The following is a 4597-nucleotide window of genomic DNA, read 5'->3' on the forward strand; positions in this document are numbered from 1 at the left end:
GTTTGACCTTTAACTTTGCAGGAATCAAAGGCTTTCTCATTACAATTTGAGGATTACGACAGGATGGCAAGCCTAGCGTGCATAGTCAGAAGTTCGACAGAACAAGCCTGAGAGTGCAATCGCGTCGAAGAAAGCAATGAAGGTGGGTAAGACACGATTTCAAGCTTAAAGACGGTTTCCTTAGTGGGAACATGGGCAATCGGTTTTCCAAGATGGAAGAAGTGCTTATCATGGGATTAGTGGTTCACCAGTTAGGTATTTTAGTATAAATAAGTGTTTCCAAGCCTGAAAATGGGTCGCAAATCATTTATAGAATTCTACAACACTCAAACTACCGGCGTCTAGGGAAACGAGTTATACGGAATGTATGTAAACTGATTTGTAGACCACCTTTATTTTTAATGCAATGCATTTTACCTCTCCTTTAAGTTTATGTGTTTAAACTCTTACCTTTTCCTTTAACTTTATATTGCTTTTACTTGCAATCTCAAACTTGTCGAGAGACAGTACCCTTTTACTTCTAAACCATTCCTTCTCTCTAAGCAACTTGAGTGCATCTCGTGGCCTTTTCTAAAACCTTTCTCGTTCAAAACCATTGCACAACATGCCCTTGAGATCTCTAGTTCGGTCTTGCTTGTAATAATCAGAACTAGCCTGTAGTTTGCCGAAAACATAGGCAAACACTTGTATAATTGTTTTGTGTCTTTCTCTTCTCTCTCTCTACTTTTATATTATCCGCTGCATTAGACTCTGAACTTTGTTCTTGAATCTGAACTCTATCAGACTCTGAACACTGGACTTAGTTTAAGAACAAGAAAAAGAAAACGCAATTCAACCCCCTCCTCTGTGTTTTTCTCACCTTCAATGAATCGTATTAAATGCGTAAAAATCGGGTTTTTACTGAATGTTAGGTTTTTATATTGTAATTGGCCGCATTTTGTTAAAACAAGTGTTCCAGCAAGATGTTGGACCATATGTCGTGACATGTTGGTACGACATCATCGCATGCCCCCTTTACATCACTTATCACCATTTTACACTCCTCATTTTTTATTTTACAGAAGAGGCGATTTTTGTAGAAATCTACCCAATTTGAGTCTCCAAATTTTTAATGGAAGCTTCGGTATTTCTCCTTGTTTCTTCTTGACTTTTTGAAAGAGATTCAATTTGAGTCTGAATCGACTTTATGTATTGTTCAAGAGTCTCCTCTACCTTTCTTGGGCTGTTGAGAATTTGTGGGTTGAAAAGAATTGAAACCGTTGTTTCCTCTTGAAAAGAAGTTAGAACGGTTTGGCCAATTAGAATTAAAGTTGTTAGAAAAAGGATACCTTTGCTGCCTAGTAATAACTCTTATAAACTTCACTTTCTCATCAAACCGACGATACCACTGCCTTGGACTTTGCTTCAACCCGTACAAAGATTTCTTCAACAAACACACTTTTGTATTGTCTTCTACAAAACCTTCTGGTTGTTGCATATAGATAGTTTCTTCCAACTCTCCATGTAGAAATGCGGTCTTCACATCCATTTGTTCTAACTCAAGATCATACATGTTAACAATCGCCATAAGTACCCTTATAGAACAATGTTTTACCACCGGTGAAAAGATTTCATTGTAATCAATCCCTTCCACTTGAGTAAAACCCTTTGCTAGAAGTCTTGCCTTATACCTTGGTGCTTCGACCCCTGGTATACCTTCTTTCTTCTTAAACACCCACTTGCTTCCCACTACCCTTTGATTCTTAGGTAATGAAACAAGTTTCCAAGTCTGGTTCTTCTCCAATGAAAGCATTTCCTCATTCATTGCCTTCAGCCAGTCATTGTTTTCATTGCTTTCTAATGCTTCCCTGAAGTTCTTTGGTTCCGAGTCTTGCAATTCTTCAGCCGCATTCAAAGCATAACAAATAAGGTCAGCATAACCGTATCTATTAGGTGGATTAATATGTCTCCTTGCCCTATCTCTTGCTAGCTGATAGTCAAGATTAACTATCTCTTGGCCTTCACTCTCATCAGGTACTGGAGTCTGATCCTCCTCTTCCCTTTCATCAGTGATAGGCTCCACCTAAAACTGAATTTTTTCTATCTTCGTTTCCGAGCTTGTATCCAGGTCTTTGCACTTCATCCCCATGCGGGTCTCATCAAAAGTAACATCCCTGCTTATAATAAATTTTGATCCTCCAGGTTCCATCTTCCACAGTCTGTAACCTTTCACACCTTCAGGATAACCCATGAAAATACATTTCACAGCTCTAGCATCAAGTTTGTCTAGTCTCACATGAGCAAATGCTAAAGCTCCGAAAACTTTCAAGTTAGAGTAGTCTACCGGTCTCCCACTCCAAACCTCCATAGGTGTCTTGAGATCTATCTCTGTTGATGGACATCTGTTAATCAAATATGCTGCAGTACTAACAGCCTCTCCCTAGAAACTCTTGGACAATCCAGCTCCCAACAGCATACACCTCACACGCTCCAACAAAGTCCGGTTCATTCTTTCAGCAAGACCATTCTGTTGAGGTGTGTATGCCACGGTTCTATGCCTCTTTATACCTTTCTTCCTACAAAACTCATTAAACTGCTCTGAAACAAACTCCAGGCCATTGTCAGTTCTCAACACTTTTAGTTTAGTTCCAATCTGATTTTCTATAAGTATATTCCATTCTTTGAATTTTTCAAAGGCATCACTTTTATTCTTCAGAATGTAAACCCATACTCTTCTAGAATAATCATCGATGATAGACATGAAATATGAACCTCCCCCATGAGTCTTAACAGATGCTGGACCCCAAAGATCCGAATGAATATACTTAAAAGGCCTACTAGATTTATGTACACCCACTCCAAACTTCACCTTATGTTGTTTGCCTAATGTGCAGTTATCACAGAAATCTAGTCTGTTCAATTTTTCATTCCCTAGCAAACCTTGTTTAGCTAGCTCAACCAAACCCCTCTCACTGACATGACCTAACCTCAAATGTCATAGTTTAGTTATGTCCAGAGTGTCAACACTAGCAACCGATGCATGAGCTATTACGGTAGAACCTTCTAAAATATATAAACCATATATTTTAGACCCTTTAGCTATAACCAATGCACCATGAGAAATCCTCATCACACCACGTTCAATTCTAGTGCAATAGCCTAGACCATCAAACATGCTTATGGATATTAAATTTCTCCTAAGTTCAGGAATATACCTCACATCCTTCAAAAGGAAATCACGATCATCAAACATTTTGAGACGGATAGTACCAATACCTTGAATTTTACAAGCTTTATTGTTGCCAAGGCGAACTACTCCACCTTTTCCCAGCTCTAACGTTTCAAAGTACTCCTTTCTCGGACAGATGTGATAAGAGCACCCAGAGTCCAAGACCCAGCCCTTTTCAGGTTCCCAACTTGTCACAATTAGTGCTCTAGCACTCTCATAACCGTCATCTTTACTTGCAATCTGAACGGATGGATTACCACCTCCATTGTCCTTTCTCTCCGGACAATCCTTCTTGAAGTGACCTGGATTATGACAAATAAAACATTTGTACTGTGTTTTATTGCCATCACCCTTCGACCTAGACTTTGACCTGGAATTCTTGCCTTTCCCTTTTCCTCTGTTCTGACTTCTCCCCCTTGAGACATTCAAGCCTTCTCCACTATCATCAACCTTCTAATCTTTGAACTTGGTTAACTCTTTGGTTCTCAAAGCTGCTTGAACTTCCTCCAAAGTGATAGTGCCCTCTTTGCCATAAAGCATAGTATCCTTGAAATTCTCAAAGGACCTAGGTAAAGCACACAGTAGGTGTAAGGCTTTATCCTCGTCTTCCAGATTACATCTATGTTCGCCAAATCATCAATAATCTTATTGAACTCCGTCAGTTGCTCCATTATAGGTTTTGACTCCACCATTCGATAAAAGTAGAGTTGTTGTTTCAGACACTGTCTATGTGCCAAAGACTTGGTCATGTATAATGAATCAAGTTTATTCCACATAGACACAGCAGTAGTCTCCCTTGATACTTCTCTCAACACCTTATCCCCAAGACACAGAATGATAGCGCTGACCGCCTTATCATTCATCTCCGTCTTCTCAACAGGTGTCAGATGTGCAGCCATTTGTGCTTCTCCCTTCAATGCTTCAACACACTTTTGTTGAATTAAAATTGCCTTCATCTTTACCTTCCACAACCCGAAGTCGTTACTACCGGTAAACTTTTCAATATACCACTTCGAACCCATGATACCTAGTTATTGATTTGACCTTTGCCCCATGGTGGGCGCCAATTGTTGTGAATTCGTTGAGAAAACCACACCAATAAAAAACTTGATGCGTGGAGCAAATTAATACCAAGTAATCAAATCAAGCGGGTAGCAAATAATCCAAACAAAAAAAAAACAGCAAGAGATAAAAGGAAGAGAGAGAGAAAGAACACAAGATATTTGTTTACCCAGTTCGGTCTAATGATGACCTAGTCTAGGGGAGAGAGCAGCTCTCCGATCCACTATAATGATATGAGTTTCTTTACAAAGAGATATTGAGTAACAAGAATCAGTCTTCAAACCTAATTCTACCCAAGTCCCAGCCTCTTCCCGTGACCAAGAGACT

This window comes from Medicago truncatula, unplaced genomic scaffold (assembly GCF_003473485.1).
Source record: "Medicago truncatula cultivar Jemalong A17 unplaced genomic scaffold, MtrunA17r5.0-ANR MtrunA17Chr0c01, whole genome shotgun sequence".
Lineage (NCBI taxonomy): Eukaryota > Viridiplantae > Streptophyta > Magnoliopsida > Fabales > Fabaceae > Medicago > Medicago truncatula.